At 42.1% G+C, this 20,765-nt stretch overlaps 1 long non-coding RNA gene across 1 annotated transcript in view; it reads left to right on the forward strand.

Annotated features, from left to right (window-relative positions):
- Positions 1-6,865, forward strand: part of LOC139168985 (uncharacterized) — a 211,788-nt gene extending 204,923 nt beyond the window's left edge. The window contains exon 5 of the long non-coding RNA XR_011559410.1: positions 6,805-6,865. This is a non-coding gene — a long non-coding RNA (uncharacterized lncRNA). The remainder of the gene's footprint in view (positions 1-6,804) is intronic.
- Positions 6,866-20,765: the final 13,900 nt, after the last annotated feature.

The raw sequence follows: 20,765 nt of genomic DNA on the forward strand, positions 1-20,765 counted from the left end.
TATCTCCCTTTACATGCATGTGCAAGTGTGTGCACCATTACAGGAGGAATCATCCTTTCCCCCCCAAAAAAGGTTGTTGCCAGTATGATGTCTATGTAAATGGAATGAGTGAATAAATAAATAAATGAATGAGATTTCATTGAGATAAGAAATGTTTTATTTTGATAATTTCACTCTCAACATTCTGCAAAATGCCACAGGATGACATACAAAATATTGCAAACTTACCTTTATATTAATTTTGCCATATAAAAGGTTGAATGCCATAGATGTTATAGCATCTGCAGGTGAAAACCAAACATTTTGTTTCAGAAACAATCCTCATGATATCTGCCAGCTCTATATAATTCTCAGCTCCTTTTATTTCATACTTTCTCCCCATTGTTTAATGTTTATAAATTTGATATGTACTGTAGTTGGAGAAATTCTTTGAAGCATCAAAACTGTGCAGGGTGACAATTTAGGTTTCTCCCTCAGAATCCTGCTTTTTTGTGTGTGTGAAATCACAGACTTCATCCAAAGTTGCCTGATCCAGTTAATGATTTGTGTTGTGACTCCATCTGATTCATACACCAATGACATACAATTAACTATTACATTAATCTGCCATTATTTATCTATACATGCCATCAGATGGTAATCTGTCAGTGTTATAAAATTGTGAACACACCCATTAGTCTGTGCCACTCTTTCCAAATCTAGTTAGTTATAAAAAGAAAGATTGCCAAAATATTCTAAACATCCATTTACAGACTGTTACATTATCTTTTCAAACATCTGCACATTATTTATATGATCTTTCTTAAAAGAATGGGTCCCATTGGAATCACTATTTGTGAACGAAAGAGCTCATTTTGTACATAATGTCTTTCTTTTTTTATGATACGGCGCACAAAATTACAGACACATAATTCTCACTGTGTGGAATAACCAGTCTCTGATCATAAACAGTATTTCCATTCTAGTTAGTTCTTGTTTTTCCTTCTTCTGAAGCCAGTTCTCCTGAGCAGGAAATTCACAAATACAGCCATTTTTGGGGGACAGATGGCTGATTAATAATAATTAGTTTTAAATTAATATATGAATGAAGTGTCACGTGCAAGCTAAGTTATAGATACAATATGAAGCATAATTTCTGAAATAAGCTATGAACTAATTAGAAGCAGAATAAAGAAAGATATAGGGTAATGAAAGATACGTCTGTATGATTTACAGAGGAATGAACGGCATGTTGTTATGCATGCATGTACTCCCATGGGAATATGTGCGCACACACAGCACTCAAAAAGGCTCTTCCAGGGACACAGCAAAAGTCAGCTGTGATAGCTTTTATGTTGTTGTTGTTCTTCCTCACGGGACAAATTTATATTAAAAACATACATTTCTTTTCTTGTAATTGGCTCTGCTTCTTTAAGAGATTTTTTTGGAACAGGACTGCTGACTTGGAATGTGATGCTTTGCTACTGTTTATTAAACTAATACAATGCAGAGTCAGGAAGTCCATTAGCATAAAAAACTACTGTATTTTCCAACCCAACAGCGCTTACAAAATTATTATTCAGCTTCATATTTGTTACAGTTGAATGCCTAAAGGAGGCTCCTACATATCTATGCTAACAGAGTCTATTTTACAACTGTATTACATTGAATAATCAAAGTAGATTTATTACCTCATTTCTGTTGTTCTTTCTATAAGAAAAAGAATATGCATGTATCACAGAACAATTTAGATAGATGGCTGTATCTTAGGGATGTTCTTTTAGTGCTTCTTCAATCTTGTATTTAATATTTGATAGAACCTCTCTTCTTGTTCTTTCCTATTTTAGTTACACTTTCTCTCTGAATTGTACCAATTGTTAATCTGTGCATGTAACATACCTAGAAAGGCTATTTCATCAGGGGTGTCACCTTTTTTTGTTATTTCATTGGGGATCCAGAGTCACTACATTCAGAGCAGATTATTTTCTCCTTCATATGCCACAGTAGCTGTCAGCTCCATTCTGTCAACCGTGATATTAAATATAATCAACTTTACTACTTCTGAATAACATTGGTTAAAAATATTTTAACTCACTCATTCTAATCACTCATTCTAAACTGACAATTTCAATTACTACTACTATTACTACTACTACTACTACTACTACTACTACTAATAATAATAATAATATAATACTAATTGTGGGACTTTTTGATGATAAAGGACTGTTGGCTGATCAACCAGGGCCAGCAGTGGCAGAATTGCTGGAAAAAAATCACAGAAATACAAACTAAAAACAAATAAATAATTATCTATTATTATAAATCAAGTCCATAAGAAGGTGATATCAGAAAAGAATGCATCCATTCTGAAAAGAACAACATCCAAATCCAGAAATAACAGCGAGTAGTAGATCAATGTTGATTTATAATATAAAATAAAGTATTCAAAGAAGTAGAATTGGAAGAACTGCAAAAGTCTATGCAGAATAAAGAAATTGAAGCCTTGCTGTTTTATTATTGATAAAATTAATTAACAACTAAGAAAATGGCAACATAAATCAAATGCCACCTCTTTTTTAAAAAGCTGTTAAAAAGTGAACCACATAGTTATTTCCTGGAAGAAGGTCATAGAGACTGACTTCAAACAAAGGCATAACCACATGATGCATTGGAAGACCTGCAAAAAATATCATTTACATACAAGTGAGAATTGCAGGGAGGTAGACAAAGTAAATATTTTTCAGACTATAAGATGCACCAGTGTATAAGACACACCAAGATTTATTTTATTATTATTTTTATTTTTTTATTTTATTTTATTTCTAGGCCGCCCTTCTCCTGTGGACTCAGGGTGGCTTACATGATAAAATCAGTATAATACAAAATGAGAAACCCAATATAAAAGCTATAAAACAGTATAAAACCTAATCTAAAACCCCACATAATTATAAAGCATTTAACCAGCATTCATTCACAATCATTCATTCAAATAAGAGCCGTGGTGGCGCAGCAGGTAGAGTGCTGTACTGTAGGCCACTGAAGCTGACTGTAGATCTGTAGGTCAGCAGTTCAAATCTCACCACCAGCTCAAGCTTGACTCAGTCTTCCATCCTTCCAAGATGGAGTAAAATGAGGAGCCAGATTGTGGGGGCAATATGCTGGCTCTGTTAAAAAGTGCCATTGCTAACATGTAACAAAATTCATTTGCTACTAAGCAAGAGACATGGAATCTCAAGAATGTGATACAATTGTGGCTAATTCAGTTATATCTCTAGAGGTACAATAGTGTGTGCCATAGTACAGATTGTTTGATGTTTTAGTTTGAAATAGTTTAATTGTTGTGCCTACATAGTTATTTCCTTTATTGTTTGAATGTTTGATTGCATTTGTAGCCTTTTGAGACCATTTTGTAAGATTACCAGATAACACTATGACACTAATACAAATAAGTTGTGCTGAAACTTAACTGTAGCCAAAGTGAAGATGACAATATATCAGCATATAGAGAAATGAGAATTGATTTGTGAAGCAAAGTCAGAGTGAGGAATTGATGAAATTTGATGAAAATTTGTAGAATGTCATTTATTTAAAAGTTGAAAAATAAAGGAGATGGAACATATCCTTGATTAAATTCCTTTAAAGTCAAATGGGAGCAATCAGCTCATGATTATTCGTGCATAAAAGTGTTTTTCTAAAGCAATATTATTGTCTAAAGAAGATGGCAAACAACAGATGGCTATTTTTCGCCACACCCTCCCAAAATAAAGAAAAAATTAAAAGCATCATTTTACTTGCTTAGTTATATGAATTTTTTTTTTTACAAATTGTAGAAGGTATGTTGGCATTAAGAGTGTATAATGCATTCTTGGAATATCATCTTAGAATTATTGTTTTTCTGTCATTTCAAACTGAACAGAAAGTTGGAAAGAAACAATATAAATGGATTCAGGACTGTGTTCAACTGTCCATCTAGCCAACAGCAGGATCACTCCAAAAACTTAATAGAACATAACAAAATTTGGTACAGTGAAAAAGCTGGCAGAAGAAAAATTGAGTTTTAAAATGGACTGAATTTAGTTTGTGACAGTGGGGAAAAAATTCCATAATAAATTCTACTGCATCCCTATGTGTTAGAATGCTTCTGACCGGTTTTGTTTTCTGCCCCCTTCCTTTCTCCCCCACCCCCAAATCCTATGAGCCAAAGTGACACATGTGCAGCCTACCCTTTGCTACTTCATTATACAGAGGAAGATATATACACCTCCTATGGCCATTGCTAGTTAAAAGTTTGGAAGGAATCCAAGAAGCTGTGCTATGCATGACAGTATGGGGGAAATGAAAACTATCTCAAACCTTATTCAAACTGCATTGCCTACAAAGTTACATTTCCCTTAAGGAACGACATAGAATTGTATAACACTACTTTCAGTTTGCAAGAAGACTAGAACATCTAAATTACAAGAATCTGGAGTAGATATTTATTTTGTAGGGATATGAATGCAGGAGTCCTTTCTTTTATCTATCTCTAAAATCAGGCTAATACTAGCAGGTTGAATATATTAGTTTCAAGAAATCATCCCAATGAAATTCATTAATTGACTGACTTGTTTGGAGGTTCTAGCAGGGTAAGTGCAAGTCTCCCATATCCCTGCCCAAAAATCAGTGCATTCTTTTTATCTGGGATGGTCTTCCTATTTCATTGAGTGCACATATGGAACTTTGAAGAAGAAGGGGACATCTGTCAGTTCAACCAAATCAACCCTAGCAATCAATGGGATGACAGCCACAGCCAGTAACTCCCTTTATCTATATGTACTATCTTTCTGTTGTTTCATTTTTATTTTTGTGTTTTTAATGATTTTTTAAAAACATATTTCTTTATATTTCTTTATTATACATATTAGAACATTAATAAAAACCAGCTGAATATCAGTCACACTAAAGATCTAAAAATATGCAAGTTTCTTTTTAAGAAAAGGAGGAGGAAGGAAGGAGGATGGGAGGGAATCCACTTCAGTTACACCCATGGGTCAATACTATGGGATTCCCAAACAAAAATGAATCCTGTATCTTCCAAAACCTGCCTTCCCATATTCCCAGTGCATAAATTGTGTCTATCTAGAGATGTAAGCATATGGGAAGAAAAGTTCACAATAGAAAGCATCCCTCCTTAATTGCTGATGAACATGATTTGGGACAAAAAAAGTCAAGTTCCTGCAGCTTCGGGCAAGATGATTCTCTGAGTCACAGGTCACTGCTCCCAGTTCTTCTCCATTGCATTGAAGACATAAGTAAAGGTACAAATTGGCATGTTATCCTTCAACAGAGCAGCAGATTCTGATATCAGATTGTAAAATTCAGATCTGAGGCAGGATATAAACCCAAACTATTATGTAAATGAACAGATTAAAGTCCTAACCAGTGTACATTCTGAAATAATGTTGTGGGATTGCTAAAACTAAGCAAAATTTACTGGGTTGTTAAGCATTTGCATGAAATATTGTTATTGATAAACAACCTGTTTTAGCATTATTGTTCAGAACATTAAAATAGGTGGCACAGTGGGTGGAGTGCAGTACTGCGGGCCACTAAATCTGACTGCTAGATCTGCAGGTCAGCGGTTCAAATCTCATCATCGGCTCAAGGTTGACTCAGTCTTCCATCCTTCCAAGATGGAGGAAAATGAGGACCTAGATTGTGGCGGCAATATGCTGACTCTGTTAAAAAGTGCCATTGCTAACATGTTGTAAGCCGCCCTGAGTCCAAGGAGAAGGGTGGCATAAAAAATTGAATAAATAAATAAATAAATTACTATGCTATGATATTTTTGGCAATTTATCAGTTTTCAATTAGGATTCAGGAAAATTAATATTCATAATTACTGCAGTTAAAGTAGCCTCCAATTGGACTTTCCTACTGATTGCATCAAAACCTGTTATAATTACAAGCTGTATGCCAGCATAAATATTTTCATTTTCATTTTAAGAATCAGAGGCCAACTGTTTACCTTCATATTACTAACTGTTTCAAAATAGCAACATTTGCTATTACATTTAATATATAATATGCATTTCTTGTACCTTGTTACCAGTTTCTTAGACAACATATGAATTACTTGATTATTTTGATTAATTGGATCTTAAAATCCTGTAAGTGTAAAATCCTAAATGTACATGCGACAATATAGACTGTAAAATGTAAAAAATCAACAGATTGGAATAAAGCAGGTTTTTTATTTGAAAACTTGCTACACTTCATGTAGACTTTTGCTACACTATGTATAAAATACTATGCCTGTATGAAGGATATTTCTGTTCAGTTGAACTCTCCTAGTTGTATCACATGTGTAACCAATTTCATTTCAGAGCTTCCAAAGATATTTTAGGTCACCCAGCAAATGTCCATCCCGAAATGATTGTATAATACACTGTATAATAGGGTAACAATTGTGATGAGAAATAGGAAGCAATTTTCAATATTCTAATTAAATCAGAGCTATACTAATTAATGATGTGGCATTTTACACATCATTATCTTTATGGAATAGAAATTATCACACTGGAATACTTCTTCTCATTAGGAGAAATATTGATCATAAACTTTAAGAACCTCTGGAATTCATCAGTAATTTTGTAATAGAATTGACACAGAAATTGCATTTTATTAGAAACTATAAATCTTATAAAACAAATAGTGAAATAAACAACATGGTGCGAAGAATTATATTATACCTTGTCAGCTTATTTGTCAAACTAGCTTTATACCAACTCATCCATTATTTCCCTCAGCATGCTAATGCATTATTTCTATGTTTTGTCTTAGATTTATATCCATTCGAGGATTTGCTGGTCTATGTCACTAAGGAAGCAGATAACTAATCAAGCTACTATTAACAATAATGTAGAAAAATGGAAATAATTTCTTTATAACTCTTCTCTTTTTGTTTCCATTTTCCTTTTCCTTTTCTTTTCTTCTACTTCTATTTCTTTTTTCTTTTCTATTTCTTTTCTACTAATTATCATTTTTCTTTATTATCTTTATTTTATCTTATGGTTTTGACTTTGTTAAAAATTACTGTATTAAAAATATTGGAAGATAAGTAGGAGAAGGATGGAAAGAGGGAAAGAGGAATCTAGTCATGTAAGTAACACTACACTCCCAAGTGAGTCGTTTCTCATGAGGAAATTTTTTCTTTACTATTTGTCCTTTTTAATCACCTTTTTTTCTTAGGGTTTTGGATTAAGTTTAGGTCTGTATTGCCTCAATTTTTAACATCAATGTAGGCTGCATCAATTCAGGATCTAATGTTCAATATCTGATCATCCCAGCAATGTTATATAAAATAATACTAATTTACCAGTACAGAAATTAGGATAGCAGGGGGGGGGGGGGAGATGAAACAATATACACAATAGAAAATAACAAGCAAAGCACCACCACTTACCCTTCCTTCCTTCCTTCCTTCCTTCCTTCCCTATCTATCTATCTATCTATCTATCTATCTTTCTTTCTTTCTTTCTTTCTATCTATCTATCTATCTATCTATCTATCTATCTATCTATCTATCTATCTATCTAATGCTGCCTAATTCCTGATAAAACAATTCTGAGTCTGAGAATATGGTATTGTTATACAATGGTTACCTGTACTTACAAACTTAATTCATCCCATGACCAGGTTCTTAAGTAGAAAAGTTTGTAAGAAGAAGCAATTTTTTCCCATAGGAATCAATGTAAAAGCAAATAATGTGTGCAATTGGGGAAACCCCAGGAAAGGTGGAGGCCCTGTTTCCTCCCAGGAGATTCCTAGAGAGGCCCTATGGAGGCTCCTCCCTACCTTTTCTGGCCCTGTTTCCTCCCAGTAGATTCCTAGAGAGGCCCCACAGAGGCTCATCCCTGCCTTTTCTGGTCCGGTGTCCTCCCAGGAGATTCCTAGAGAGGCCCCACGGAGGCCTCCCCCTTCCTTTTTCGGTTACAGTATCAGAGACTCAGGTTTGTAAGTGGAAAATGGTTCTTGAGAAGAGGCAAAAAAAATCTTGAACACCCGATTCTTATCTAGAAAAGTTTGTAGGTAGAGGTACCACTTTATTCTGATCAACAGATTTTCTTCTTTATGTCAATATGAGAGTTTTGTTATCTGTCTAAATGTTCTAAATTTCCTTGACATAGGGAAGAAAGAAACATGCAGATCGAATTATGCTCTGGTTTAAATTTACTTTTACTATGCCATTTATGTCATAAAACACCTAATCCAAATGAATTAATATGTCTATCTTCCTAGTACTTTGAGAAGAAAAAACTGGAGAAAAAGAGTGCCCCTCTCCTAAATCAAAGCTTTCTATTGCAGAAATCAGGGATCACATATCCCAGTGGTGTGGCATGGTTTGGTGGGCATAGCAGGGGAAGGGTACTGTAAAATTTCCATTCCCACTCCACACCAGGGGAAAGATACTGCAAAATCTTGATTTTCTCCCAATCAGCTGGGACTCAGGAGGCAGAGAATAGATGGGGCCAGTGAGAAGTAATATTTATTGATTCTCCAAATTACTCAAAATTTCCATTACCGGTTCTTCAGAATTGTTTAGAACGTGCTGAAACTCACTTCTGCCACATATCCCAAATTAATTTGGGATATACTGTACTTACTAGGAAGGGGGCTGGAAGGATACTTGCAAGAGCTTCTAGGATCACTTGAAAAAAGTGAGTGATCACCAAGTGATTTTACATTTTCTAAAAAATAGCATGTTTTTATGTTACTACAACTACCAGAAAGGGATTGCACCTTTTGTGAAAAGAGGGTTCTTGAATAAAAGAAAAGGACAGAACATGGAGAAAACAACACATGTTCTTTCTCTGCTCTGTCTTATACATTTTGCATTTGTAGGTCATGGCTTCATTGGAAATTATAATAGTTTTCTATTAAAAAAAGGTCTTATTTTGTCCGATATATCTTTGGAAAGAACACCTTTTAAAAATTATAGCTCTGGCTATTAAGCAATGTTATATTTGTGGCAATGTGTTACAATAAAGTTTATCAATTTCTACAAAATTGCATTGTATTAACGCCGGCTGACTTACCGGCCCCACGGCGATGTTGCTGAAGGGCCGGGCAGACTCGGACCCTTCAGATGGCGGCCGCCATCTTGTTTTCGGCCGAAATCTCGCGAGACGAGATTTCGGCCGGGAATGCCTTGCCCACGTGGCTGGGCATGTCGTCAGGTCTGGGCGGGGCCTGCTGGCCCTATTTAAGGGGCAGCAGGCCGGGAAACAGCCTTTTCGCCCGGACCTGGCTTCGTGAGCAGACACTCCTTGGTGCTGCTCGGCCGCCATTTTGTGTCTCCCTCGTGTTGCGGCCGCCATTTTGTGGCCTACCGAGGGGGCGAAAAGTGCATTGGAAGACTTCTTGCCTTTCCTCCTTCACCGGAGCTGTTTGCAGCGATCCCCCTCGGGCCCGAGGGGGACTGGTAACCTCCTCCCGGCTGGGAGGAGGGCGCGGTGGGGGTGTTGGGTTTGGGCCCCCGGTCTTGGGGCGGGGGGTGTTCCTGGATTGCAGGCCTTTGAGGCCTGCCTGAGCAGGGAGGTTTGCCATCATAATAATACATTGCTTAATAACTACTGGTCAATATATCCATATATAATTGTACTGTCATACCCAATCAGGGGTTAATAGGGGTAGCAGGGGCTCCCAGGCCCTAGGTAGGGCCCTGTGGTTGGAGTTGGGCTTGCCATTCGTGCTGTTGGTTTCGGCCTAGGTGGTTTTAGTGACTTATTGCTTACCTAAGGGGACAGTGTGATGGCTCCTAAGAAGAGGCCTGCCACTGCTCCTCTGGCTCCGCCAGCAGCGCGCCCCAGGAGGGCCCTTAGGCCTTCTGCCCGGGCCCGGGCCAGCAGGGAGGGGACTGCTGGGGTGGTCCCTGAACAGGGGGGGGTGGTCTCGGTGCCTCCTGCCCCTCAACCTGATTTTTCTCCCGCTATGTCTTGGGCCAGGGTGTTGGAGAGGCTCGATGAGCTCGAGCAGTGGAGGAGCGGTGCGGTCCCCGGAGTGTCCAGCGATCAAGTGCCTGCGGCGTTGGGGAGAGATCCGGCGGCGGCCCAGGCTGGGCAGCCGGCTCCGTTCGGACGGCAGGCTCCTGCAGGGCCGATGGCGGCTTTCCCGGGCCCCACACCATTGGGCCCCCCGTGGATGTCTTCGACCCCGTACGGGGCAGGTGAGGCTGCACCACACACCACATCTCTGTCTTTTCTTCCTCCCCCCGCCCCGGGTTTTCCCCCGGCGGGGGTCGGGAGTGGGTCCAGCTTTTTGGGGTCCCCCGCGGGCACCTGCGGGCAGGTGTGGGCTCCGCCGGTTCCTCCTCCGGGGCCGCCGGCGGCCGGCGCTGCTCCGTTGCCTGGGACGGGTTCTGCGGGGACACCAGCGGTGCCTGGGGCAGGGGGGTGGGTTCCTCCGGCCCCTCCTGTCATGCCCCCGCTCCCGGTTTTCCCCTACCCCCATGGGGCGGGTGTTTTTGGTGTGGCGGCCAACTCGGTATGGGACCCCTTCGCTTGTATTAAAGCGGGGGCCATACCGTGCGGGCTGCCGTCCACCCCTCTAGGATGCCACCTTCACCCGTCGGTCAAGGAGGCTATTTGGCGGGGCGAATACGTCGATCTTTTTTCGCTTTTGAACCGCGAGGTTCCCAAGCAGGAGAAAGAGATTGTCCCGGGGGAGAAAACAAAGAAGACCAAGGTAACGAAATGCTTCAGCTCTTGGCTGTATGCCTTTCTTACCTATGGATCGGTAGTGATCCAACGGCAGCCGGCTATGGCCTCTGCCATGTTTAAGTATATAGACTTAATTGCCAGAGCCCATTTTGAATACAAGGGCACCATCTGGCGCCATTATGATAAGGGTTTCCGCATGAGGATGTCTGTGGAACCCAACTTGCCGTGGGATATGGTGGTCCCGGATCTGTGGTTCCGGGCCACGCATATGTCCGGGAAGGAAGGGTGTGAGCGCACTGATAGTGGGCATTTTATGGAGGAGGAGCCCGGCGCGGCTTCGCCGGCCAAGGCGACTCCGGGTGTGGCTGGCAAAGGGGCCTCGCCCGCTTGTCATGAGTTTGCTGCAAAAGGGGCGTGTTTTCGTCCCTTTTGTAAGTACAAGCATGCCTGCGGGAATTGTGGGGGGTCCCATGCAGCTTCAGTCTGTCCCCGCCCCAAGAAAGGGGCGGAGAAGAAGGGCGGGGGTCCAGGTAAACCTCCCCCACCAGCTGGGGGAAAAGGGGCCCAGCCCAATTAATGTTTCTGTGCTTGAGGGTTGGTTGATCGACTACCACCCTCGCCCGAGAGCCGAGTTGCTCTTGAGGGGCTTCTCCGAGGGATTTAGGATCCCTTATGTGGGTATTAGGAGGGCCTTCATGTCCGACAACCTCAGGTCGGTTGTTGGACATGAAGACATTGTACGGGCTAAGATTCGAAAGGAGGTGGCTGAGGGCAGGGTCCTTGGGCCCTTCCCGGAGCCGCCCTTTCCGAATCTTCGTGTGTCCCCCTTAGGTGTGGTCCCCAAAAAGGCGAGTGGTGAATTTAGGTTGATTCACCATTTGTCTTTTCCAAAAGGGGAGTCAGTGAATGACTTCATTCCTGACGAGCTTTGTTCCGTCCGGTACGCATCCTTTGATGCGGCCGTGGCTATGGTTAGGGAGTGTGGGGTGGGAGCCCTTATGGGTAAATGCGACATTAAGTCGGCATTTCGGCTCCTCCCCATTCACCCAGGCGACTTCGAGCTGCTGGGCTTCCATTTCGAAGGTGGGTTTTATGTGGATAGGGCATTGCCGATGGGCTGCTCTATTTCCTGCTCCCTCTTTGAGAGCTTTAGTACCTTCCTCGAGTGGGTGCTCAGGAGGCGGAGTGGCCTGGGGTCTGTCGTTCATTACCTTGATGATTTCTTGGTGGCCGGGCCTGCGCAATCGGAGCAATGCTTTGCTTTGATGCGGGACTTCGAAGCCCTTTGTGCTCAATTGGGGGTGCCTTTGGCCTCCGAGAAGACCGAAGGCCCTGCCACCAGGATTACCTTCCTGGGTATTGAATTGGATTCAGTGGAGCAATCTTCCAGATTGCCCCTGGATAAGTTGATTAAGATCAGGTCCAAACTTGAGGCGGTCCTGGGCTGCAGGAAGGTTACTCTTCGGCAGCTCCAGGAGTTGGCTGGGATTCTTAATTTTGCCTGTCGGGTAGTGGTGCCTGGTAGGGCTTTTTCTCGCCGGTTGTATGATGCGATGAAGGGGCTGAGTTTGCCCCACCATCGTACCCGCTTATGTGCAGGGGTCAGGGCTGACCTCTGCGTGTGGCGGGAGTTTTTGGAACGTTTTAATGGGTTGTCGTTTTGGTGGCAGGAGCTTCTTTTGGAAGCGGAGCTGCAGCTGTGTTCCGACGCCGCAGGGACTTGCGGTTTTGGGGTAGTGTTAGGTGACCAGTGGTGCTGGTCGGCATGGCCTCCGGAATGGAGTGCCTGTTCGTTGGTTAAGGACTTAACCTTTTTGGAGCTTTTCCCCTTAATAGTGGCCTTAGAGCTCTGGGGGGAGCAGTTCAGGGACAAGACTGTGCATTTTTGGTGTGACAATCTAGCGGTTGTCCATGTTGTGAACGCCCTGTCCTCTAAGAGTGACAGGGTGATGCGGCTTGTCCGCCATTTTGTGCACAGGTCCTTGTCTTTGAACGCCTTGTTTTTGGCTAGGCACGTCCCTGGTTTAGATAACGGGGTGGCTGACGCCTTGTCCCGTGGTCAGTTGTCCAGGTTTCGGACCCTGGCCCCGTGGGCCCGAGAGTCGCCGGAGGTGTTTCCAGCCCACCTGTGGAGCCTGGGCGGGCTCTCGAGAGCTGGAGAGACGAGGCCTCCAGGGCGATCGCATTATCGGTAGCTCCTAGTACCCTGCGAGCTTATCAGCGTGCAGGTAAGGAGTTTGGGGATTTCAGGCTGGGTAAGGGTTACCCCCATTGCTGGCCTGCCCCGGTGGAGCACCTAGCTGAATTCTGTGTCCTGCTGAAGGGGCGTGGCCTTTCAGTGAGGACTATCAGGGCTAGGTTAGCCGGCCTCGCCTTTCTGTCCAAGGCGGGGGGGTTTGGTGATTTTACGGGTGATTTTCGCATCCGGAGGATGCTGGAAGGTTGGGTGCGGGAGCGACAGGGGTTTCCCGCTGACGCTCGTCGGGCCCTGACGGTTCAGCAGCTGTCTCTGATTAATCAGACATTTGGCAGTCTGTGCGCCTCCCCTTACGAGGCTCGGCTGTTCAGGGCAGCGACTTGTGTTATGTTTTTCGGGGCCCTCAGGGTCAGCGAGGCAATGGCCTCCTCGCAGTCTGACTTGTCGCTCCGCGCCTTCCAGCTCGCTGATCTGTCCTTTAGACAGGGGGGTGTCTCTCTTTTGGTGAGACACTCCAAGACAGATCAGTTACACAGAGGGGTTAGACTTGAACTTAGTGCAGCCACCGATAAGTCTGTTTGCCCGGTGGCTGCTTTGCAGCAATTTTGTGTCTTGCGTGGGTCAGGGCGTGGGTACCTTTTTATACACCAGGATGGTTCCCCCCTGACCCGGTATCAATTCTGGGCGATAGTGTCTAAGGCTATGTCTCAGGTAGGCATGGATCCCGCCGGCTATGGAACGCATTCGTTCCGTATCGGCGCCGCCACTAGCGCGGCACTTTCTGGTCTCCCGGCCCAACGGATTCAGGAGATCGGCCGCTGGCGGTCAGCGGCATATTTGGGTTATGTCAGGCCCGCTGAGGATCCGGGGCAGGGTTTAGGCTAGGTAACCTCTCTGTGTGTGTCCTCTTCCAGGTTCCCAGTCCAGGCAGAAACCGACGGCGCTGCTGTGTGGCCACAGCATGGTCTTCTGGGCCGGCCGCTCAGCAGCCAGAAGTGCCATCGGGACCCAGCTGTCGTTGGGACGGTGGGTCAATGTTGTTTGGATGGGCCGGAGGGGTATGCGGTGGGAGGGCCTCCTACCGACGCTGCTGGGTACGCAGCATCTCAGGGCGGTACCCGGCGCTGCTGGGCGGGCGGCTACCCAGGGTCGCGCCCAGATGGGACTGGGTGGTCGGCAGCCCATAGCCGCACCCAGATGGCTGGTCTTGCACCTCGGTGGCAATGACCTATGCCTGCTTGGCGGTCTACCGTTGATCGTCCAGGCGCGCGAAGACCTGCGGCGGCTTCGCACGGTATGGCCCACCACGCAAGTGGTGTGGTCAGAGATCCTCCCACGGATCGTTTGGAGGGACGCCATTTCCCTTAGGGCCATCCACCGGGTTAGACGTAGGGTGAATAAGGCCGTGGGAAAGACTGTCAAAGAATTAGGGGGGATTGTAGTTGCCCATCCCCTCATCACTGTAGATCGGCCGTGGCTTTACCGGGCCGATGGCGTTCACCTGTCAGAACAGGGGAACGCCATTTTCTTACAGGACCTGCAGAGGTCTCTGCGTGAGCTGGCGCAGATAGAGGGGGGAGTCGGGGGGCCAAGATAGAGATCTGACCCCCGCTCCGTGGCAGGTTAGGGGCGGAAATCTGGGTGGTTTCAGCAACTGCGCGTTCTCCCTTGGGCATCTTTGGGGATGATTGACAGGTTCTCTCCAAGACCATGGTGGGTGCTACCTGCGCACTTGGGGGGAACCTGTCTTTGGGTCCCGCTATTGAAGTCCCAGGGTAGGGGTGAGCCGGCGGGACCCCCCTCATGCGAGTGTATGGCAGGGTCTCAGGTGAGGGAGAGGTCCCTCACCTGGACCAGCATCGATTACGCCCATAGTTGCCCAGGAATGTTGACCTTTTACGTCATTTCCGCCCCGGAAGTATTTGTTTGACCCTGCAGGTCCATTTGGTTCCGGGTCATAGTTGAGTATGTTGATTATGCAAATTTATGCTAATTCATGCTAATTTAATTAATAAATTATGCAAATTTATTATAATAAAAATGACCCAAGTTTAAATCCAGCTCTTGTGTCCGAGTCGTTACTCCGTCTCTTCTGCAATAACGCCGGCTGACTTACCGGCCCCACGGCGATGTTGCTGAAGGGCCGGGCAGACTCGGACCCTTCAGATGGCGGCCGCCATCTTGTTTTCGGCCGAAATCTCGCGAGACGAGATTTCGGCCGGGAATGCCTTGCCCACGTGGCTGGGCATGTCGTCAGGTCTGGGCGGGGCCTGCTGGCCCTATTTAAGGGGCAGCAGGCCGGGAAACAGCCTTTTCGCCCGGACCTGGCTTCGTGAGCAGACACCCACCCGCCCTTCCCTATTTTGCAGTGTGCCTAGGGGTCGCCTGCGGGGGCCGAATGGGAATTTTTTGCAGCTTCGCCCATTAGGCCAGGCTGTTTTTTCGCCCATTCCACACTGGGGAGATGGATGTGCGGTTAGGGGGTGTTTGCATTTAATTAGGTTAATTGGCTTACCTCTGGTCATTGGGTAGGCAGGTTAGGGGCGGAAATCTGGGTGGTTTCAGCAACTGCGCGTTCTCCCTTGGGCATCTTTGGGGATGATTGACAGGTTCTCTCCAAGACCATGGTGGGTGCTACCTGCGCACTTGGGGGGAACCTGTCTTTGGGTCCCGCTATTGAAGTCCCAGGGTAGGGGTGAGCCGGCGGGACCCCCCTCATGCGAGTGTATGGCAGGGTCTCAGGTGAGGGAGAGGTCCCTCACCTGGACCAGCATCGATTACGCCCATAGTTGCCCAGGAATGTTGACCTTTTACGTCATTTCCGCCCCGGAAGTATTTGTTTGACCCTGCAGGTCCATTTGGTTCCGGGTCATAGTTGAGTATGTTGATTATGCAAATTTATGCTAATTCATGCTAATTTAATTAATAAATTATGCAAATTTATTATAATAAAAATGACCCAAGTTTAAATCCAGCTCTTGTGTCCGAGTCGTTACTCCGTCTCTTCTGCAATATATTAACACATTCCAAATAAAAGCAGGTTCTAGGCTTATGTATTGGTATTTCCTATTGCTTCTTGGTATCTCTCTTATGTTAAGGAGATATTTATTTATGATACAAAAGATGAACAATTAAATCACACAGGTTGTTACAGTTTTATTTTTGCCTTCCTGCTAGCTCGTGGGAATGTTTATTTTTCATTTGTTAATATGAACATAAATCTGGCACACCAATGAGTCAAAATATATTTTAAAAAAACTATCTGATGTTGAGCACAGCTTCTTAGGAATCAACAAATAATTATTTTATAAGAATGCCTCACTTTATAAAGCTGCATTAAAGAAATATGTGGAAACTTATCAATGGTTTGCAAAAACATTACATAATTGATTACTTTATTGTTCAGATACATATGATTTTCAGGGTAACAGATGGCATATTTTGATTGAGTTTACAGTGAATGATGCTGTTAAGAGAAATAAATATTATGTGAAGTACGTAAAACATTCTTTGATGAATTTTCATTTTGAAGAGAGAGAAATCTGCATGAAATTTAAGTTAGTGATTGTTAAAGCTTCTATTCAGTGGCATTCATAGGAGAGTAAAGAGATAGAGGTTACTTAGCAATCATAACTGGAAATGGCAACTATATTGCTAAGCAAAATGTCACATTACCCTGACAGGCTTACAATGTCACTTCCCATTTGTCTTTAGCAAATCACCATAGGTTGCTAGGCAAGACATCACATGACTACAACTTGCAACCTTACTTCTAGCTCTTCCATTAACTTTGCTTGTTAAAAGCTAGTGATGAAGTGCACAAACATTGATCACATCACTGTGGTACACTGCAATGGTCATAAATGCTAGGACGGGTTCTAAAGGTTTTTCAGTGCCATTGCAACTTTGAATGGCCACTAAACAAGACAGTTATAAAGCTTTGCATATGCATGGATAAACATGGACAGCCTGGAATGTGGGGCTTTCAGAAAGATGGTCCTGCTTTAATGCTTTTAAAAATGTGCTTACACTTTTGGGAAATACCTTTTAAAGCATCTCTTTCACCTTTTGAAACCTCATTACTTTGTGTTACTATAGAGAAACATTAAATTCATTGATTCTAACTCTCTAGTTATCCATATTTTTCTTAATCCTGAATTCCATCTTCACTCATCCTGGATTTTTCTGCATTACTCGGTAGCGTTAATGAATGATCAGTTTGTTTTAAAATTTTATACACATTTTCCCTCTCTTCAAAATGAAGATTCTTAAAAGATGGTACTTTTTCTTTCTCCAAGCTCCTCAAAGAATGTTTAATTTTTCCAATACTTCCCAAACACTCTCTTTTCACTCTTTCCTCTCACTATGTGATCAGTAGGGGCTGATTAAACTATAACCTGGTTCTGATTCTTATTTGATACCCTTTTTAAAAATTTATCAGTATTTCACCAACTTTGTTGTAAACATCTGGTTGTTGGAACTAAAATTTGACAAATTCTATTTTATTGAGAAATTCTGTTAGACCTTATTTTGCTAGACCTTATTTTGTCTGTTATCGGACATCAGATTGTTAACTATAACCTGGTTGCAGAGCAATCTGGTTCTGATTCTTATTTATCAGTCTTGCACCAACTTTGTTGTAAACATCTGGTTGTTGGAACTAGAATTTTACAAAATCTATTGTATTGAGAAATTCTGCTAGACCTTATTTTGTCTGTTATCGGACAAAACTATGCCCTGCCCATTATATTAAATCGTCATTCTGAATGAAAATTTGAGTGACAAACTATCTGTACATGCAGAAGTTCCTGTTGATTTAAAGTTGAAGCACCTCTTTAATAATTATTATATTGATCCCTGTTTTCTCAGAGCAAGCTTTTGTTTTGCTTTGTTTAATAAAATTTTTAGAAATGACTCCTTGCTTGTTTTGAGGGAGAGAGATCCTCTGCTTTCTTCTGTTATATATTACAGATGTCAGAAAGTCAAATTAGAAATAGAAAAATCCATAGGTATCTGGACTCTATTGTTGTTTCAATAGCAAATCTCTAAATTAGTTCCGGAGGCTATTTTGTACATTGTCATTGTAGTTATTTTTTCTGCACTCAGACACTCAGACCTATATACAAACACAAACAAAACACAGTATGTTTGATAATTCAAAATATATTTCATAAACATTCAATGCATATGAAAAAGCAAAATCAACAAGTTGATGCAGCTGCATTGGTCAATGAAAATATGCATATATAAACCAATAGTAATTTTACTTTATAACTGAAGATTTACAGAATAGTAATAAACACCTGAGGTTATAAGAATTCCTCATCAGATAAATAGGGTAAAATCTAGAAAAACAGGGAAGGGAAAGAAAATAAGCTTGGTACTCAAACTATTTATATATGATACATTCTTCACAAATGTACATTGGTTCCTATTAAGTGGCAGATGTTAGTGCAAACAGGTAAAGAAGAAACAAGTAAATTATTGCTTTATCTCAATTTATTAAAAAAAAAACCTATTAAATTCAAAATTGATATAAATTTCAGATACTTGTTCCTTTCTAAGACAGTATATGCACTACATCCAACCAATAAATTGTTGACATCACAAATATACCTAATTACAGTTATGGTGATTTACATTGCTGAAACTCATGCTTTGTTACTTTATAAAAAGCAGAATAAAAAGAAACAGACATATGTATACATTTATATAATGCTGGTTTTAAGCTCATTTCATGTAAGAAATAGGTGGTGAGGGTGACTAAGGAACCACAGATATGTCAGTAAGTCAGTAATTTCTGAGACAAAAGGCTGTCTTTTAAAAATCTGAAGAGTAAAATGTAGCATAAAATATTTCTGCATATTTGCAATACCTGCATATTATGTCAGATAAATTTAATTCAGAAGCACCAAATGAAAAAGAATATATCAAAAGCATTGAAAGAAAACACAGTATTGTGCAGCTTCAAAGCAAAATCCCAGACAAAACTTCACTATGAATATGCTATCAATTTTCTGAAACTAGAAAGCTTCAAAAGTTTTTTTGTTCATTTTGACTAAAAGACTTGTGTACCCTTGCTCTTTCAGTGAACTTTAGAGGTAAAATATTAAACCTGAAAACAGAATAGAGAATAAAAGAAGGGATCCAAGGGCAATTAATTTGGTCAAATATAACAAATAATGTGTAAGGCTATGGCTATGGTAACCAAGCAACCAAGCTTGAAAATACTCATTTATTGCCATGGGTAAAGGTGACATATGTGATGTAATTCTCTTCTACATTCTTGGCAGCAAGATTTTCTCTGAGCTGTAATCTCTAAAGCATTACTTTAATTGCATGATAAACAAGGGGAAGAATGCAGCACAGCATATGAGAAGGTATAAAGGTTCATTAAATTCTAATCCTTGCTGAGACAGCATTATGGGGTCTACCATATGTTTAAAACAATGTGACAGTATTCATCCATAAATGTCATATCCTGTGGTACATATGGACATAGGTAATTTCTTTCAGATAATGCTGAAAGCATCCTAGCTTCTCTGTACATTAAGTAGTATTGCCAAGAATTTATAAAATGGCTTATAAATATATCACTGTGTCAAAAATCACCTGTCTGCTTAATGTAGTTACAAATCAGCGAGAAAAAAAAATATGTAAATGATTTTAATTATCCACTTTGACGCTTTCAGAAATTAATAGCAGTGTGCAGCAGCTGGCAAAAAAGCCAACACAGTTCTAGGGTGCATTAACATAGGGAATCAAGATCACATGAAGAGTTAAAACCACTTTACAATGCCTTGGTAAAGCCACCCTTGGAATACTGCATTTAGTTTTGGTTGCCATGATGTAAAAAGGATGTTGAGAGTCTGGAGTCAGCTAGGAAGAGTACAGAGAAGAGCAAACAAAGGTGATTAGGGGACTGGAGGCTAAAACATATGAAGAACGGTTGCAGGAACTGGGTATGTCTAGTTTACTGAAAAGAAGGACTAGGGGAGAGAGGGGAGAAAAGGGGAGAAAAGAAGGACTAGGGCAGTATTGTAATATCTGAGAGGCTGCCACTAAGAAGAGGGAGTCAAGCTATTCTCCAAAGCACCTGAGGGCAGGACAAGAAGCAATGGGATAGTGTTGTGAGCACTACTCGTCCACATCTGGTAATGTCAGATTCTGAGGAGGATAAGCCAGGCCCATCTGGATACCCTTAGAAACATAGAAACATAGAAGACTGGCAGCAGAAAAAGACCTCATGGTCCATCTAGTCTGCCCTTATACTATTTCCTGTGTTTTATCTTAGGATGAATATATGTTTATCCCAGGCATGTTTAAATTCAGTTACTGTGGATTTACCAACCACGTCTGCTGGAAGTTTGTTCCAAGGATATACTACTCTTTCAGTGAAATAATATTTCCTCACGTTGCTTTTGATCTTTCCCCCAACTAACTTCAGATTGTGTCCCCTTGTTCTTGTGTTCACTTTCCTATTAAAAACACTTCCCTTCTGAACCTTATTTAACCCTTTAACATATTTAAATGTTTCGATCATGTCCCCCCTTTTCCTTCTGTCCTCCGGACTATACAGATTGAGTTCATTAAGTCTTTCCTGATACGTTTGATGCTTAAGACCTTCCACCATTCTTGTAGCCCGTCTTTGGACCCGTTCAATTCTGTCAATATCTTTTTCTAGGTGAGGTCTCCAGAACTGAACACAGTATTCCAAATGTGGTCTCACCAGCGCTCTATATAAGGGGATCACAATCTCCCTCTTCCTGCTTGTTATACCTCTAAGCATCCTACTTGCTTTTCCTACTGCCCGACCACACTGCTCACCCATTTTGAGACTGTCAGAAATCACTACCCCTAAATCCTTCTCTTCTGAAGTTTTTGCT

This window comes from Erythrolamprus reginae, chromosome 6 (genome assembly GCF_031021105.1).
Source record: "Erythrolamprus reginae isolate rEryReg1 chromosome 6, rEryReg1.hap1, whole genome shotgun sequence".
In the NCBI taxonomy this organism is placed as follows: Eukaryota; Metazoa; Chordata; class Lepidosauria; order Squamata; family Dipsadidae; genus Erythrolamprus; species Erythrolamprus reginae.